This window comes from Eriocheir sinensis, unplaced genomic scaffold (assembly GCF_024679095.1).
Source record: "Eriocheir sinensis breed Jianghai 21 unplaced genomic scaffold, ASM2467909v1 Scaffold910, whole genome shotgun sequence".
Lineage (NCBI taxonomy): Eukaryota > Metazoa > Arthropoda > Malacostraca > Decapoda > Varunidae > Eriocheir > Eriocheir sinensis.
The window spans coordinates 85,001-104,642 of record NW_026112287.1 but is presented as its reverse complement, the minus strand read 5'-3'; positions in this window follow the sequence as shown (position 1 = coordinate 104,642).

Here is a 19,642-nt window from a genome sequence, read left to right as displayed (position 1 = left end):
CGGAGTAAGTATTGTTGGCGCAGTTGCTTTCAGGGTTTCTCTCTTTCTCTCTCTCTCTCTCTCTCTCTCTCTCTCTCTCTCTCTCTCTCTCTCTCTCTCTCTCTCTCTCTCTCTTTCTTTTCACTCCAGTCATTGTTTGCACGAGATTATATTCACTTCAAAAAATATTTATCTAATCCTTACGTTTCCTTCATCTTCTTCAACAACACTTTCATCTATTTTAATTTTCGACATAATTATTTTCCTTGTCAAGCAATCTATTTTTACGTAGTTTAATAACGAGACAGAAGAAAGAGGGAAGGGGGGAAGAGAGCAGAAGGAAGGGGGAAGGGGGCAAGATAGCAGAAGGAAGAGGGAAGGGTGGAGGAAAGGAAGAAAGAGAAGGGAGGAAGGGAGCAGAAGAAAGGGGGAAGGGGGCAAGATAGCAGAAGGAAGAAGGAAGGGTGGAGGAAAGGAAGAAAAAGAAGGGAGGAAGAGAGCAGAAGAAAGGGGGAAGGGGGCAAGATAGCAGAAGGAAGAAGGAAGGGTGGAGGAAAGGAAGAAAAAGAAGGGAGGAAGAGAGCAGAAGAAAGGGGGAAGGGGGCAAGATAGCAGAAGGAAGAGGGAAGGGTGGAGGAAAGGAAGAAAGAGAAGGGAGGAAGGGAGCAGAAGAAAGGGGGAAGGGGGCAAGATAGCAGAAGGAAGAGGGAAGGGAGGAGGAAAGGAAGAAAGAGAAGGGAGGAAGGGAGCAGAAGAAAGGGGGAAAGGGGCAAGATAGCAGAAGGAAGAAGGAATGATGGAGGAAAGGAAGAAAGAGAAGGGAGGAAGGGAGAAAGGAAGAGAGGTAGATTGGAAGGGGGAATATAGAAGAGGGGAGGGATAGGAAGTAAAATCAATATAAGGGGACTAATATACAGTACAAATATATAGAACTTACATTTTCTAAGGGAGGAAGGAAGGGAGGAAGGAAGGGAGGTAGATTGGAAGGGGGACAGCAGGAAGAGGAGGAGGGATAGGAAGTAAAATCAATATGAGGCGACTTGATATACACTACAAATATATATAACTTTCATTTTTTATCTTCTGCAATTCAACACACACCAACTACCTTCCTTTCTTTTTTCTTTTCTTTTTCTTCGATTTTTGTGTTTATTGTAGAAGCTGACATTTTTCTAACGTCGATGGAGGGCGGAGGAGAAAGGAGAAGGAGAGAGAACACGACGGAACAAAAATATCCATGTCTTCACTTTTTCTACGCATCAAAGAACACGACTTTGCTAGTGAATTATTAATCTAATTTGTACTCTATAACTTTTTGGGTGACCTTGAGAGCGTGACGGGGTATCCACAAGCCTTATTAACATGTAACTTAATTAATATTCCACGCTGTTTAATTAATACCCCCCCCCCCCCACTCCTTTTTATCTCGTCTTCCTTTGTGTGGAGAAATATGAGAGCCTTCCTCGTCTATATCATTAGCCCACGCTCTGCCTCTCCTCCTATTGAGCAAAGTTTCGTGTATATTCTTATTTTTATTCTTCAGGGAGAGGCTGTCAAGATTAGAGTGTGTGTAATGAGAGGCTGGTCTGTGCGGCGGGCGGGTGAGCATAGAAAACGGGGTATGCTTGTGTGCGCTTGTGTGCGTGTATGTGTGTGTGTGTGTGTGTGTGTGTGTGTGTGTGTGTGTTTTGTCCGCTCGTTGGCTTGTTGTGTGCGGCGGTTCATGCGAAGAGGATATTATGCCTAACAAGATACTTACTGTAACTTATCGTGTGACGAGTGGAAAAACCGAATTAGCAATGATATCATGCTGTGTTCGCGCGGTCGCACACACACACACACACACACACACACACTTATAATCAATCCTAGTGATTCGGGGTCTCTCATTTTCGCTATACTAATGAATGACACACTAAAGTAATAGCGATATCGATTCAAGAAAGCTCCTTCAGCCAACGGATCGGTATATTACAATAGTTGACACTCCACGAATGACAAACGAGTAAGAGAAAACGATCGATACTTGGGGTAACTTGCTTATAGTGTGTATATAGGTGTGTGTGTGTGTGTGTGTGTGTGTGTGTGTGTGTGTGTGTGTTAACTAAATATGAATAGGCTCATATAAAAATTAAATAAAACAGCAAGAGTAGCAGCACTTCTACCATCAGTAAGAAGAATATCAGTAGTAGTAGTAGTTGTAGTAGTAGTAATATGAGAAGGAGAAGGAGAATGAAGAGGAGAAGTAGCAACATCACCAATAGTATCATCATCAGTAGTAGCAAAAACAGTGACAATGGCACCAGTTCTTCTTAATGACTTGCGCTGGCTTCACGTTTTGGTCTAAGATGAGTGGAAGGTAACAACTCCGACCCCCCTCCTCACCACCTTACCCCCCTACAACCCCCCCCTCCCCTTCCCCCCAGCGAGGCACCTGCAGGAGCCGTGATGAGCGTGGGACGGCGCCGCGTGGCAAGAGAACGAATCGTAAACATTTTTTCCAACTCCCACAATGAAAACTTTGCCCGTCCTCTTCCTTTTTCGCGCGGGGACATCAAAGTTAAGAATATTTCCTGCCTTCCTTGTGCTTTTCTTTTTTTCTTTTCTTTTTTTCTTTCTGGCGCTGCGTAACTTCAGGGCATTGATTTTTCTTTTTTCTCTTTCTTTTTTCCTATCCGCGTTAAAGTGATTTTGTTTTTCTTTTTTTAACGTTATAAAGTTCTCGTGTACTTTGGTTTCCTCCTCCTCCTCCTCCTTTCTTCGTGTGCATCAGCTTTCCTGCTCCTCCTCTTCTTCCTCTCCCTTCTACTCTTCCTGTTCTTTCTCTCTTCGTATACATCGACGATCCTCCTTTTCTTCCTCTCCTTCCTCTTCCTTCTTCTCCTACTCCTTTTCTTCTTTCGCTCATCGTGCATCTTCGTGCACTTCGACTTTCCTCCTCCTTTCCTCCTCCTCCTTTTCTCTCTTCTCTTCCTCCTTGTTTATTTTTCCCTCTTTGTCATCTTCGTCCTCGCCTTCTTCGTTCTCCATTCACGGTAACTGATCTTCCTTGTCATTCCCATCCTCCTCCTCCTTCTCCTCCTCCTCTCCCTCCTCCTCCTCTTCCTCCTCCTCCTCACCATCCTCCTGTCCAGCCTCTCCTTCAATACCTCTCTCCATATTCTGTCATCATCCATCATTCTTAACATGTCAATTTAATAACAAATTTCACACGCTATGAAACATGACGCAAAATGTATTTCCAAACGCGAACATTTTTATAGACTGCGCCGGGGATATATATAATTTTATTCTAATGTCCTCCCGTCAAAGCTACTGTAAATATACTCCCAGGCTACATGAATTCACATTTTCTTTCGAATTTCCGTGAATTGAGGGAGGGAAGGGGGATTGGGAAGGGGCACCGTGGTAGGGAGAAGAGGGAATGGGGTAGGACATAGGATGGGAAGATGAGGGGAAGTAAAGGAGGTACTGGCAGTGAAGGCGATAGGGGAAGGGAAGGGGGAGAGGGGAACAGTGAAATGGGGAAGGCGATAGGGGAAGGGAAGGGGGAGAGGGGAACAGTGAAATGGGGAAGGCGATAGGGGAAGGGAAGGGGGAGAGGGGAACAGTGAAATGGGGAAGGGGAAGTAAGATGGTACATGGGATGGGAAGGTGAGGGGAAGGAATGAAGGGAGGTGACGAGAAGGAGGGAGAGGAAGAGGAGGGGGGAGAAAGATGTTGCAAAATGGAGGGAGGGGGTGGGGAGGAAGAGAAGGAGGAGCTTGAGAGGAGGCAGAGCGTGAGAGAGGACAAGGAGAGGACAAAGACAAAACCAAGGACGCTGTGAAGTGTGGAAAGAAAGTAAATGATGGTGGAGGAAGGATGTGGTGGAGAGACTGGAGGAAGGAAGTGGAGAGGAAAGAGTGGTGAGGAAATAGTGAGGAAATGAAGAGCGTAAAAGAGGACAAAAGGAGAATAAAAAAACAATGATTCTATGAGGTGTGGAAAGAAACTCAATGATGGTGGAGGAAGGATGTGGTGGAGAGACTGGAGGAAGGAAGTGGAGAGGAAAGAGTGGTGAGGAAATAGTGAGGGAATGAAAAGCGTAAAAGAGGACAAAGGGAGACTAAAAAACAATGATTCTACGAGGTGTGGAAACTAAGGGTCGTATTTCAAAACATTTCGTCGCCCAAGTTCACATATTTGTCAATGCTTTCGAATGAGTTTAGGGCATTTCCAGGAGTAGTTTTATGACCCTGGCGGTAGTTTGGACCTTCTTCAGTAGCACGAACCTAAAAAAAACACTCATTAGAATCCAATTGATCCCCTCTTTAACCTTTAGAAATAGTTGATGTGAGAAGCGACTGTGTCTTATAATGCCGATCTAAATGATGGTGAAGGAAGGAGATGGAGAAGAGATTGGGGGAAGGAAGTGGAGAGGAAAGAATTTTGAGAATACAGTGAGGAAATGTAGAGAGTAAGAGAGGACAGGGAGAGAACAAAAAAACAAGGATGTTGTGAGGTGTGGAGAGTAAATAATGGTGGAGGAAGACGGCGGTGGAGAGTTTGAGGGAAGGAAGTGGTTGGTGGAGAGGAAAGAGTGGTGAGGAGATATTGAGGTGAGCGTAGGAGAGGACAGAGAGAACAAAACCCAAGGATGCTGAGAGGTGTGGAAATTAAATGATGGTGAAGGAAGGAGAAGGAGGCGAGATTGAGGGGAAGGAAGTGTTAGAGAGGAGAGGTGAGAAACTAGGGATGGGAATAGAGAGGAAGAGAGGATAAGGAGAGAACAGAAAACCAGGGATGCTGTGAGGTGTGGAAGATAAAGGATGGTGGAGGAAAGAGGAGGTGGAGAGATTGAGGAGAAGGAATTGATGGAGAGGAAAGAGTGGTGAGGAAATAGTGGAGGAGGGATGTGACGCAGGAGTGGAAGATGTGGAAAAGGAAGAAGGGGTGATGAAACTAGATAATAATAGTAATCGGGAAAGGAAGAACTGAAGGAAAATGGAGACGCAGATAAGAAGATGAAAGAGAAAGAAGAGAAGATGGTGGAAAGAAAGATGGGAGACGAAAACTATGTAGGTGTGAGGAAAGGATGAAGATAGGTAGGAAGAAGAGAGAGAGAGAGAGAGAGAGAGAGAGAGAGAGAGAGAGAGAGAGAGAGAGAGAGAGAGAGAGAGAGAAAGAATGAAGAGTGAGAGAGAGAGAGAGAGAGAGAGAGAGAGAGAGAGAGAGAGAGAGAGAGAGAGAGAGAGAGAGAGAGAGAGAGAGAGAGAGAGAGAGAGAGAGAGAGAGAGAGAGAGAGAGAGAGAGAGAGAGACATCAAACAAACTTATCCATGTAAAAAAATGTAACAGAACTCTTTATAATCTCTCTCTCAGTCTATCTCTATCTCTGTTTTTCTATTTCTCTATCTCTATCTATCCATCTCTATCTCTATTTCTCTTTCTATCTATCTGTCTATCTATATGACTTGTAACCTGCGGCACTAGTATATATTAACTTGAAGGAGGAACATTGAGTACTGAGGCTTTTTATAAACTCCTGTCTGTGATTTGAGTGCATATGATATAAAAGGTATGAAATTATAAATGTGCCGTCTTTCTTTCATCTCTTACTACTTTCCTCTACAGTCTACACAATGGGGCTACTTTTTCTACTACTTCTCATTTGGCATAACTGTAATGGCAGAGCGTAATAGCATGAGGGAGATGTAATACGTCTTCATTTTAGCCTCAACATTAGTCTCTCTTATGTCTCCACTCTACTCCTTCCATTGGGTATTGACTAACAAGAACTAATGACTCCTTATGCTCTTACGTAGAGATAAGAGGATGAGGAAGGCCTGAGGGGGAGGTGAATGAGAGAGAAAGAGAGGGAGATGTGAGAAAGGACATAGATGCTGAAACGAGGTAAAGGGATGGAGAGAAAAGGGATATAAGGTTGTGAAAGGAAGAACAAAAGGGACGGTAACTATAGAAAAGGAAGGATGTGAGATGTGATGAAGGAGGAGATGAAAGATGCTGAAGGAAGGAAAAAGACAGATGAAGGAAAGGAAGAGGTGGAGAGAAAAGGAAATAAGGTTGTGAAAGAAAGAACAAAAGGAACGGACGTGACTATAGAAAAGGAAGGATGTGAGATGTGACGAAGGAGGAGATGAAAGATGCTGAAGAAAGGAAGAGACAAATGAAGAAAAGGAAGAGGTAGAGAGAAACGGATAAGGTTACTAAAGGGAGAGCAAAAAGGAAAGGAAGGAAGTGAGATATGATAAAGGAGATGAAAGATGATTAAAGAAGAAAAAAGGGGTGAAAAAAAGGAAGAAGTAGAGAGAAAGAAACTGAAGGAAAGGAAGAGTGTGAGATGAGATGAAGATTGAGATAAAAGATGGCGAAGAAAGGAAGAGAGAAGGAGTAGAGAAAAGGAAGTGGTTAAGAGAAAGATATAAAGACAAAAAGTAAAGAAGTAAAATGACGAAAAAAGGCTTCGAGGTGTGGAGAGAATGAAGGAGATAAGAGATGCTAAAGAGACGTACAAATGAGATAAAGGAGAAAAAAGAAGCGAAGAGAAGAAACTGAGAGAAAGGAGTCAAGTTATAAAAAGTAAAAAGAGGTAAAGAAACGAAAAAGGAGACAAGGCGTGAAGAGAATGAAGGAGATGTGAGATGGTGAAGAGACGTGCAATGAAGTAAAGGAGAAAAAAGAAGGGAAAAGAAGAAAGCACATGAGAGAAAGGGATCAAGTTATAAAAAAGTAAAAAGAGGTAAAAAAACGAAAAGAGAAGACGAGGCGTGATGAGGGAGAGAGAGATGGGAGATGCTGAAGAAACGTACAATTAAGATACAGGTAAAAAGAGAAGAAAGAAGAGAAGCGTGCACAGGTGAGAGGGTGAGGAGAACGGTGTAAGAGGTTCCGAGGAAAGTTACAAATGAGTTCCAGGTAAGAAGAGAGGAAAACAGAAGAGAAAAGAATGACACAGGTGAGAGGGTGAGGATACAGGTGTGAATTAAGGTTGCAGGGTAAATGAGGACACGACAAAAGGTGACGTGATATTGAAGATGAGGTGTATTTTTATCTGCCAGTAAGGAGCGTGGTAGACGTTGGGGCGTTAGGTGGAGCAATGGGGTGAAACGAGGTGAAGTGGAGAGGAATGAGGTGGAGTGAGGTGGAGGGAATGAGGACTGAGGCGTGGAGTGAAGAATGAAAAAAGCAGTAAAGCAGAGAAAGGTAATAAGCGACTCTTCCTTTCTCTCTCTTCCTCTATTCCTTCCTCCTTCTTCTCTTCTTCCTCCCTCCTACAATCATTCCTACTCTTTCTCTCTTCCTTCCCTTCATTTTCCTCTTCTCTATTCCCTTTTTCCTTCTTCCTCCCCTTCCTCTCTCTCTCCTTCTTTATTCCCTTTTCCTTTCTTCCTTCCCTTCCTTTCCCTCTCCTCCACTATTCCCTCGTCCCTTCTTCCTTCACTTCCTTTCCCTCTTTTCTATTCCTTTTTCTCTTCTTCCTTCCCTTCCTTTCCCTCTTCTCTATTCCTTTTTCACTTCTTCCTTCCCTCTCCTCTATTCCATCTTTCCTTCCTCCTCTCCCTTCCTTTCCCTCTCCTCCTCTATTCCCTCTTCCCCTCTTCTTTCTCTTCCTTAAACTCTCCTCCTCTATTTCCTCTAACTATCTTCCCTCCCTTCCTTTCCCTCCCCTCATCTATTTATTTTTCGTCCCTGTACTTAATTTTCTTTCTGCCCCTTTCCTCCCTCCCTTTTCCATCTATCCTTCCCACTTTTTCCTTCATTCTTCCCTTCCTTTTCATTCTCTACTTCTATTCCCTTCTTCTGCCGGTACTTCATCTTCCTCTTCCTTCTCTTCTTCCCCCAATTCTTCCTTCCCTTCTTTTTGTATTAATTTTTTGTGCTTTTAGAAACTGTCGCCCGTAAGATTGCACAAAGAAATAAAAATCGTAAAATAATAAAACAATAGATGGAATAGATATTGTTTATACGAGAACTAAGAATAAATAAATTGGTGGAAAGCATTTATTCTAATTCCAAAAATCAACAAATCATTAATTTCAGGAATATTATGTGAGGACTATTTTTCTTCAGTAGTAAACTTTTAGTGATGCAATTATAACTATTTATGTTTTGTGAGGAACTGAATTTCGTTTTGTAGTTAGTGGAGCGCTCAGAATCTCTCTCTCTCTCTCTCTCTCTCTCTCTCTCTCTCTCTCTCTCTCTCTCTCCTTTGCCTCCTCCTCCTCCCTTGTCAAGTTCCCCCCCTCTACCATCCACCCCTCCCACCACCCACCCATCGTCCCAGCAACTAGCGGTGACAGGCTCGCTCCTTAAGCCGCCCACTCCCGCCACAAACACCCTCTCTCCACCTCCTCCTCCACCCACCCACCGCCCTTCCTCCACCTTTCCACTCACCCCCTGTCCTCTTCCTTTCTCCTTCACGCACCCAACACCCTCTCTCCACCCCTTCCATCACCCACCCTCCTCCACCACTAACTGAACCCCCCCACTCTTCTCTTTCCACTCCCCACCCCCCCTCCTCTTCCTTCCTCCTCCACCCACCGTTCTCCTCTTCCTTCCTCCTTCACGACAGCTCCAATTATCCTCACACGCCAGCCTCATCCACGTCATTATCCACCACTCGCATTATCACGATCAAGAGTACCATTACCATCATTATTACCATCACTACCACTACTACCACCACTACCATTACTAAAACAACCACAGCCACCTCTTCGTATACTATTACCTACTGATCTTCTCTTCTCTTCCACCTCCATTGTCGCTATGAAAAAAATATAGCACATTCACCTTCGTTATTATCATCGCTACAATTGCAACCAAGATTACGAGTCATCTACAAGTCATTAGTGTTACGTTTAGTAGTAGTAGTAGTAGTAGTAGTAGTAGTAGTAGTAGTAGTAGTAGTAGTAGTGGTCGTGGTGGTGGTAGAGGTATAGTGAGGAAACTTAAGATCATCAATTTCATCAACAGCGAACAACAACAACAACAACAACAACAACAGCGCCCATAACCCAATCCTCCCGAAGCCTATACAAAGACGTGTCCCGGAATACATTACCTTCCCTTCCCCTTTGTTTCCCTCCCCCCTCCTCCCCTTTCCTCCAATACCTCCTTCTCTCCCCTCCCCCCTTTCCTCCAATACCTCCTTCTCTCCCCTCTTCGTTCCTTCCCTTTCCCTCTCTTTCTCTACTCCGCCTGTACTTCATCTTCGACCTTCCTCCTTTCTTCCTCTTCCTTTCTTCTTCCTCTTCTTTCTTTACTCCTACCTATTTTTCCCTTCTTCCTTCCCTTCCTTTCCCCCTCCTCCTCTGCTCCCTCCTCCTTCCTCCTTCCTTCTTCCCTCCTCCTTCATTTCTTCCTAATTTTCCCCTTTTCCGTCAATTCCTTTCCCTCTCCTCCTCTATTCCCTCATACATCCTTCCTTTATTATCCCTCTTCCTTCAGTACCTTCTACTCTCCCCTCTACCTTCTCTTCCTTTCCCTCTTTTCTTCTGTTCCCTCCTCTTGCTTTCCTTCTTCCTCCCTCTTCCTTCAGTCCTTCCTACTCTTTCTCTCATCCTTGTCTTCCTTTCCCTCTCTTCCCCTATCCCCTCCTTCTTCTTTTCTCCCTCCTTTCTTCCTTCAATCTCTACTATTCTTCCCTCTTCCTTCCCCTCCTTCCCTTCTCTTCCTCTTTAACATGGAAACATGGAAACAAGGAAATGCAGGCAACAGAAAGCCTATTGGCTCATTATGAGGTCGCCCGCTTTGGTGATTTAATCTGCTCGACAGCCACTTGGGGCTAGAGGAGCAGATGAAAGCACCTCGATGCTGAGGAGCAGATGAAAGCACGTCGTTATCCAGTTTACTTCCGATGCAGCGAAATGACGGTCGATTCGATATTTGAAGGAGTTGATGGTATTCGCATTTACTACTTCTGAGGGAAGATTGTTCCAGTGGCGGATGACTCGGTTTGAAAAGAAACTCCTTCCAATGTCTGTGTTACATCGACTCAACTGAATGGGTAAACCGTTATTTCTAGTTCTTGAGTTGGTGTGCAGTTCAAAGAATTTGGAGGAATCGACGTTATTGAAATTTTTCAGGTACTTGAAGACTTGAATCATATCCCCTCGTAGGCGTCTTTTCTCCAATGTAATGAAATTGAGTCGCTTGAGTCGTTCCTCGTACGGTTGAGCCCTTAAGGTTGGAATCATCTTCGTGGCGCGTCGTTGAATCCTTTCCAGTAAGTCTATGTCCTTTCTGTAATTTGGAGACCAGAACTGTACTGCATACTCGAGGTGCGGTCTTACCATGGAATTATACAAGGATAGCATCACGTCTGGCGTTTAACACTCGAAGTTCCTTGCTATGAACCCGAGCATAGTGTTGGCTTTGTTATATGCTTTTTTTTACAGTGATTCGCGTGTTTCAGGTGACTGCTGATAGTGACTCCAAGATCCTTTTCCTCCTGCATCGCCTGCAGAGGTTTCCCATTCATGATGTATGTGTGGTTACTATTTTGGGATCCAATGTGCATAACTTTGCATTTGTCAACATTAAAGGACATTACCCTCATTACGCCTGTATTTCCTCCTCCTCCTTCCTCCCATTTTCCTCTCTCTTCCTTCAATTTTTTCTACTCTTTCCCTTCTTACTTTCCTCCTCTCTTCCTTCTTTATGCATATACTTCATCTTCCTCCTTCTTCCAATCCTTCTTACTCTCCCCACTCTTCCTTCCCTTCCATTCCCTTTCTTTATCTATCCCCTCTTCCTGAATGTTCCCTTCCGTCTTTTCATCTTCCTCCCTTCTTCCTTGTCTTTATCTTCTTCCTTTCTCTCCCTAATCCTTCATAGCCTTTCCCTCTCCCTGTTTTTATCCTGTACTTCTCTTTTTATTTATATATTCCCTCCTGCCATTCTCTACTTCATCTGCTCTTCTCTTTCTGCCTCACTGTCCCAGTCACTAACCCTTCTCTTCCTGTACCTCACTACCTCTTCCTTCAAGCCATTTCTCTCCTTCTCTCCTTTTCCTTCCCTCTCCTCTTAAACAAGCCCCCTCCTTCCTTCCCTCTTCCTTTCCTCCTCCTGTTTCCCCATGCATATCTCTCTGTTGAGAAAATAAGGGAGAGAGAGGGAGAGAGACAAAGGAAGAGGAGGGGCGTAGACACTGATTGAGAGATGGAAGAATGATGGGAAAGAAGTAGTAGAGAATGAAAGAGAAAATAGAGGAAAAAGGAAGAGAGGAATATAAGGGAAGGGAGAAGGAGGTGAGAAAATGAGAAATGAAGGAGATAAAATGGAAAAGAGGAATTGAAAGAGAGAGAGAGAGAGAGAGAGAGAGAGAGAGAGAGAGAGAATAGGAAATAGTCAAAGGGGAAAAAAGGATATTAAAAGGACGAAAGAAGGAGTTAGGAAAGAAGGGGAGGATAAAAGAGGAAATGAAGGAGAAGAAAAAGGAAAAAAAAAAAGAGAAATTTAAAGAGGGAAGGAAAATTAAGGGACAAAAAAGAAGAAAAGATGAGAAAATGGAGAGAGAGAGAGAGAGAGAGAGAGAGAGAGAGAGAGAGAGAGAGAGAGAGAGAGAGGGAGAGACAAGAGGGAAAAGATATCCAGCCCTAAGGGAAGAGACGTGGGTGAGGTAGGAACTTGGGGGAAAAGTTTGGCAATACTGTATTTAGAGGAAGTGAGAAGGGGAGGAGAAGGGAAGCGAGGAGGAGACGGTGCGGCTATGAAGGGCGAAGAGAAGGGGTGAGAAAGGAAACCAGGAAAACCAAAGAGAAGGCAATATTGAAACGGATGGAGGGAACGTAGAGGGAAATCAGGCAATATAGCGATAGAAAAAAAAAAAAAAGGAGAAGAGGACAAGGAAGAAGGGAGATACGTCTTCATAAAGGAATTAGCGAAGGAGTGTCGAAATTGGAAGCAAGATAAAATGAATGTTTGTAGATTTTGGTAAATGAAAATGAAAAACGTCGGATAAAACTAGAGATGGAGAACATTTATACTGACACAAAAATGAACAATAGAAATCCGATCAATAGGGATAAAAATAAATAGCAAGAGAACGAAACACAATGAAAAGAAAACGATAAAAAGTGAAATGCCGAAAGAGGTGATTAAAGACTATCCAATTAACTATCAAAACTAACTACCCGAAGAAAGAAAAAAACGTGTGATAGAAAGAAAAAAAACAAGGAAGAAAGAGAGAAACAAAAAGAAAGAAAGAAAAGGAAGAGACATAGGGAGAAAAAAAAGTGAAATGAAAAAGTTATGTATATATTGTTAAATTGAATAGAATAAGTTAGGAAAATAAATAAAAGAAAATGTAACAGACAGAATTTCATGAGAGGAGAAGAGATAAAGAAAAAAAAAACAGGTGGTTGCGTGGAAGAAGTAACGTGAACCCTTCCTCTCTCTTCCTTCCTCCTCCTTCTCCTCCTCCTCCTCCTCCTCCTCCTCCTCTTTTTTTTCCTATTTCTCCACCTCCACTTTCCTCTTCCTCTACCTCCACTCCTCTATCCCTTCAGCTTCCTCCCTCCTCCGTCACATCCTCTTGCTTCACCTCCTCCTCCTCCTTCCTCCTCCTCCTCTTCCTCCTAATCTTCCACCCCCTTCCAGCCTCTTTATCTCCACCTCTTTCTTCCCCGGTGAATGACAGGGAAGGGAGGAAAAGGGAAGGGGAAGGGAGAGGAGAGGGGAGAGAGAGGGAGGGAGAGGGAGAGGGAAGGGGAAGGAAGGGGGAAGGGGGGACTGTCAAGGTCATAATTACAGGTCTATGACGCAGCAGTTCAGCATGAGGAGACATCCGGAATGTGCACATGCATACGAAAACACATACATACATACATACATACATACTCATAGTTCATTTAGCTATTTTATCTCCATTTCATTCTACGTTTTTTTCACATCACTCTTTCCTGTCATCTCTATTTTTTTCACTATACAAACACACATACACACATACATACATACATACATACATACATACACAGATACATACATACTGCTAGTTCACTTACCTGTATTTTCATCTCTTTGTCTCCGTCTGTATCTATATCATTGTCTTTATATCTGTCTCTATCTCCATCTCTGTATCTCTCTCTATTTCCTTCTCTCTATCTCTATCTGTATCTCTATATGTATCTGTATTCTGTATCTCTGTAGCTTTATCTGTATCCATCTCTCTATCTCTGTCTGTATCTGTATCTGTATCAGTATCTCTGCCTCTATCTATCTCTATCTCCATCTCCCTATCTCTATTTGTATCTCTATATGTATCTGTATTCTGTATCTCTGTAGCTTTATCTGTATCCATCTCTATCTCTGTCTGTATCTGTATCTATCTGTATCTCTGTCTCTTTCTATGTCTCCGTCTCTCTATCTATCTGTCTCACACTCTTCGTTTTCTTCATCTCATTCTTTCGTATCATGTAAATTTTCTTCGCTATTATCTTAAGGGAGCGGCTGTTGTAACCGTTGTGATAATAACGAAGTAGTTGTTATACCGTGCTCTGATAATGCATGTGTCAAATTTATTATTACTGTCACCGTGACGTCATAAATGTATATAATTGTTACTAATGCTCGCACAGTTATTTTTTTAAGGCCCCGTTCACACCGTGCCGACTCCGGGCCATGACAACCCAGCGACTTTTAGGCACCCTTCACACTGTGCCGAATCAGCATCCGGCGATTGTTTCTAGACCTCTTTCCGACCATGTGCGACCCTTTCACATCAACATACCCAAGACCTCGTATACCCCGAGTCCCTGGGTTGACGTGGCCCAGAGTCGGCGCAGTGTGAACGGGGCTTTAATGTCAGTGTATCATCAGGCGAGGGGGGGAGGAGTAATGGGAGCAATGGGAGGAGTAATGGGAGGGGACATCTAGCTCATAATATAACCAGGCAGCTTAGATGTAATTCTAGAGGAGTAACAGAGGACGGGCTAAGAATCTTCTATACTAACAGCAGGAGCCTCAGAAACAAGATAGACTTACTAAGGGGTGAAGCTTGTTCAGAAAATTTTGACATAATAGCGATCACTGAGACATGGATAGACACTGCTAATAGAAATTTTAGATCAGAATTTGAAATAACGGGTTATCAGATGTTTCACAAAGACAGAAGGGGCAGAAAGGGAGGTGGAGTTGCGCTATATGTTAAAGACTCACTTAAATGTTTAGTTAACAACTCAGTCAAAACTAACATGGATTCAGAATCAGTTTGGGTGGACGTTTACAAAGGGAAAGAAAAGCTAACTCTAGGAGTTATATACAGGCCACCCAACCTTAACAGGCAGGACACGAGTATATTACTACAGGAGATTGGCAGGGCGAGTATGAGTAGAAATGTCTGCGTAATGGGGGACTTTAATTATAGGAATATAGACTGGGAAGATCTAGTGGGTGACCTGGAAGCCGAGGACTTTCTTGAAGTTATACAAGATAATTTCCTTAAGCAGGTAGTTACTGAGCCTACCAGAGGAGATAACATATTAGACTTAGTCCTAACCAATAATGGGAACTTGCTACGTGAGTTGGAGGTGGGCGGAGAGTTAGGAAATAGTGATCACAGAACGGTTCGTTTTAGCTTAGACTGGGCGGTAACTCGCGAACCAAACCCAGTGTTAGTGCCAGATTTTAGAAGAGCAAACTACGAGGGCTTGAAGACATCTTGAGGGGTAAACTGGGATAATTTAGGGATTCATGAGGGCCAGAACTGCGGATTAGAGAGCCAGGAGAACCAGGTAGAAATGTCTTACAATAATTTAGTTAGAGTAATAGTAGAGGGGCAAGAACAGCATATACCACAGCGAACACTTAGAAAAGAAAACAATGATCCTAAGTGGATGACTCGTGGACTAAAACACGAGATTGGGTTAAAGAAGGTAATTTATCAGAAAATAAAGAATGGGGAAACACAACTCAGGGGCCCGTACGTCGAAATATCTAGATTAGTTAAGAAAACACCAGGATAGCAAAAAGAACTATGAGATCAAAGTAGCAAATGAGGCGAAAAGTAATCCTAAGGGCTTCTTTCAGATGTATAGAACAAAAACACGGGAGAAAATTGGACCGCTGAAAACAAACACAGGGGAGCTAGTAGAAAATTACGAAAATATGAGCACATTGTTGAACGACTACTTCCTTTCAGTATTCACACAGGAGGATCGAACGACTATACCGGAAAGAGTTCAGGTGTACGAGGGCGGGGATGGAGATAAATTGAGGGATATAATCATTACCAGGCAAGTAGTTCAGGATGAGATAGATAAGCTTAAGAAGAACAAGTCGCCAGGTCCTGACGGGATATTTCCGAGGGTATTAAAGGAGTTAGGTGATATAATCAGTGACCCACTAACCGACATCTTTAAGATGTCGGTAAATACTGGCTATGTGCCGAGCCTATGGAAAGTAGCTAATGTGACGCCGATTTTTAAAAAGGGGGACAGGTCAGTTACTTCAAACTATCGCCCAATTAGCTTAACATCGGTTATAGGCAAGATGCTGGAGTCCATAATTAATTCACGACTCGCAGCATGGGTTCACAAAAGGTAGGTCATGCCTCACCAATCTCTTGTCCTTCTACAATAAAGTATTTGAGGCGGTTGACAGAGATGAAAATTATGACGTAATCTATCTTGATTTTAGTAAAGCGTTTGACAAAGTTCCTCACCAACGACTGTTGCTTAAATTACAGGCTCACGGAGTAGAGGGTAAAGTTTTGAACTGGGTCAAGGCGTGGCTTAGCAATAGGAAGCAAAGAGTGCAAATCAATGGTAAAAGATCTGACTGGGGATGTGTTACAGTGGGGTCCCACAAGGTTCGGTATTAGGTCCACTTTTGTTTATTATTTATATCAATGACTTAGACACAGGAATTAGTAGTGATGTTAGTAAATTTGCAGATGATACCAAGATCGGTAGAGTAATTGAGTCGAATCAGGACGCTAGTATTCTCCAAGGTGAACTCAACAGATTATATGACTGGGCGGATAAATGGCAGATGGAGTTCAATGTAGGGAAGTGCAGTATTCTGAGTGTAGGTAGGAACAACCCCTCACATAACTCTTGCTTAAATGACACTCTCATAAGTAGGTCTGGGTGCGAGAGGGATTTAGGGGTCTTAGTGAGCTCTGATCTCCGTCCAAGGGCACAATGCATTCAAGCTAGAAATCGAGCTAATAGGGTACTGGGATTTATTTCAAGGAGCGTAAGCAACAGAAGCCCTGAAGTCTTCCTCAAGCTATATTTAGCATTAGTTAGACCTCATCTTGACTATGCGGTTCAGTTCTGGTCACCCTACTATAGAATGGATATCAAAATGTTAGAATCGGTGCAGAGGAGGATGACTAAGATGATTCAGGGGTTGAGAAACTTGCCATACGAGGAAAGACTCAAACAGTTAAACTTGCATTCTCTGGAAAGGCGAAGGGTGCGTGGAGACATGATCGAGGTTTATAAATGGATGAAGGGCTTTAATAAGGGAGACATTCATAAGGTTTTGTTGGTAAGAGAACCGGGTAGGACACGAAGTAACGGGTTTAAACTGGATAAATTCAGATTCAACAGGGACATAGGCAAAAATTGGTTTACTAACAGGGTGGTGGATGAGTGGAATAGGCTTAGCAGTCATGTGGTGAGTGCCAATACAATTGTCACATTCAAAAATAGACTAGATAAATTCATGGACAGCGATATTAGGTGGGGTTAGATACACGGGAGCTTAGGGTCAAAGGAGCTGCCTCGTACAGGCCTACCGGCCTCTTGCAGACTCCTGCGTTCTTATGTTCTTATGTTCTGGGCTAAGGATTGGAACAGTGAGACAGAAAGAGAGGAGATGGAGTACTGAATGGGAGGAGAGGAGAGAGAGAGAGGGGAAGGAGGAGAGGTATTTGTGATAAAAGATATGGAGACAGGGAAGAAGAAGAATGATTATGCTGAGAAAGGAAAAGTTAAATACGAGTCAAAAGAGGAAGATATGGAAGAGAACAGGCTGAGGGAGATGATAGAGGAAAAGAGGGAAAGGAAGAGGGGGATTGATGATAAAGATAGGGAAAGGGGAAAGAGAAGAAGGATTAGGATGAGAAAGGAAGAAGATAAAGACAAGGAAGAAGAGGAAGATACGGGAGAGAGCAAACTAGGGGAGATAACAGAGAAAGAGAGGGAAAAGAAGAGAGGTATTAGTAATAAAGATAGGGAGAAGGGAAGGAGATGAAGGAGTAAGATGAGAAAGGAAGAAGATAAAGACGAGGAAGAAGAGGAAGACACGTAACTGAAAAGACCGAGAGAGGTTAAGATGATAGAGGAAGGGAGGGAAAGGAAAGGAAGAAAGAGTGAAAGTGTAATAAGGACTGAATGAAGGGAAGGGAAGGGAAGGGTTCTTGGTTCGGCAACACCCGCCTCAGGTAATTGATCTGCAAGACACTCACAAACAGGTAATCACGTTAATGTATCAAGACGCCTCTCCACCCGAAATTGACCTCTCTTTTGGCACTCTTTAATTTTGTCTATTATGGGAGCGGTGAGTAGCGGGCTTTTTTTTCTCTGCACTCTTTTTGTTGGCCTTGAGCCGTCTACTTTGCTGTAAAAAAAATGTAGGAAAGGTGACGAGGGCGATCTTGTCACCACGCCACGAGTATTCACCACTTGTACATGTTGATGGGATAAGTGAAGAAAAAGTCAAGTTGATAATAAAGGTACATACAAATTTTTAAAGACGCATGAAGAAGAAGGTTGAGTGGAGGACGCAATGTCAACCCCTCCGCTCTCTTCCTTCCACCCTCCCCGTCCTCCACCTCCTCTTCCTCCTCCACCAACAATTTCCTCTTCCTCTAGCTTTATCCTTATGCCCTTCGCCCTTCATCCTCTCCAGCCTCCACCTTCCTCCAACTCACCCTCCACCTCAATCTCCACTGTCCTCCTCCTCTTGCGCCTTTGATGAAGAAAACCCAAGTTAATACTAAAGATATGTATAAAAGATGCATGAATACGGTAATATATAAAAGTAAGTCTAAGAAATACAGCAGCGACGCAATCTTGGGACGCTTTTTTTCCGATGTTTTTGGAATCTTCTTCTGTTTCTCTTTTATTTTCTTATCTCTTCCTTTTCTTTTCTTTTCCTTCCTATTTTTTTTCACGAATAAGGCAACACGGACGTACATAAGGACACCGAGGATCATTTATCGACTGGTTTTCCTTCCCTTTTTTTTTTTTTTTTTTTTCCTCTCTTTGGTTTCTTCCTTTTCCTCTTCCTCCTGTTTGCTTTGCCTCTGTGACTGAACTCTTTATTTTAGCTCCTTTTCTTGCTGTGTTACTCTTTTTTCCTTCTCTTTTTTTTTCCTTTCTTTTCTTTTATTTTCATAGTTGTCTTCTGGTTTGTCTTACTTAATCTACTCACTCAGGTTTTCTTTATTTGCTTAATTTCTTCCTATCTTACTCTCTTTGGCGTTTTCCTCTCAGCTATCCTCTTTGCTTATAACTCGATTCTCCTCTTGTTTTAGCTTCTTTTTATTTCTTTATGGTTTATTCTTCTTCTATGTTTCTCTTTTATTACCTGCACCAACGAAGTTGGAAGGAGGTTATATTTTCGGTCCGGTCAGTAAGTTTAGTACCGCTCGCAAAAGAATTTTGCGGAAGGTATTGTTTTCAGTTTTGTAAATTGGTTTGTTTGTTTTTTATTGCTTTTTGTCTGTAACGTGATAACTTTTGAACCATTACAGCTAGGATGTCGAAACTTCATGGGAGGACAACTAATGGCCCCACACAGGACAAATTCGATTTTCATGGTTAACGGTCAAAGGTCATGGTCACCGAGGTCAAAAATAAAACTGGCACGAGTTTTGAGAGGTGAAACAGGGCAGGACCTCGCACGAGACTTAATTTCATATTTTCACATTTTGAGTTCTCCGACCAGAGGGTGTTGGCAGCGGGCGGTTTGCACTCGTTAGAATGTACAATGTCTAGTTTATTTATTTATTTATATATTTATTTGTTTGTTTGTTCGTTAACAGTCTCCTGTGCACAATTTTGCGGATATCTCAACCATTTTTTTAGGGAAGCTTCGTGTTCATCCAGAATAAAACCCATTATTTTTTTGGTGTCAAAGGTCAAAGGTCAAGGTCAAGGTCGCACAAAACGTCAGATTGGCCATAACTTCGGTTCTCGTCATCGTAGAGACTTCAGACTTAGTTCATATTTTAGCTCATGGAAAGACGCACCTTACATGGCCTTGACCTTGACCTCAAAAAGTCCGCCCAAGTTCAAAGTTTCCAAAAAAATAGAATTTCATCAAATTTCGAAACAAATGCTTTCAGGGAAGCTTCGTGTCCATCCAGAATAGAATCCAATAATTTTTTGATGTCAAAGGTCAAAGGTCAAGGTCAAGGTCGCACAAAACGTCCATAACTTCGGTTCTCGTCATCGTAGAGACTTCAGACTTGGTTCATATTTTAGCTCAGGGAACGACGCACCTTGCATGGCCTTGACCTTGACCTTTGACCTTGACCTCGAAAAGTTCGCCCAAGGTCAAATCATATTTCGAAACAAATGCTTCCATATGATGCATAGAATCACAGTTGATGCCCATACCAATTTTCAGGACGATCTTCGGCGGAGGTGTGCACTCTCCGAGTGCTATGCATCTAGTTTTCTTATCTTTTCCTTTTCTTTTCT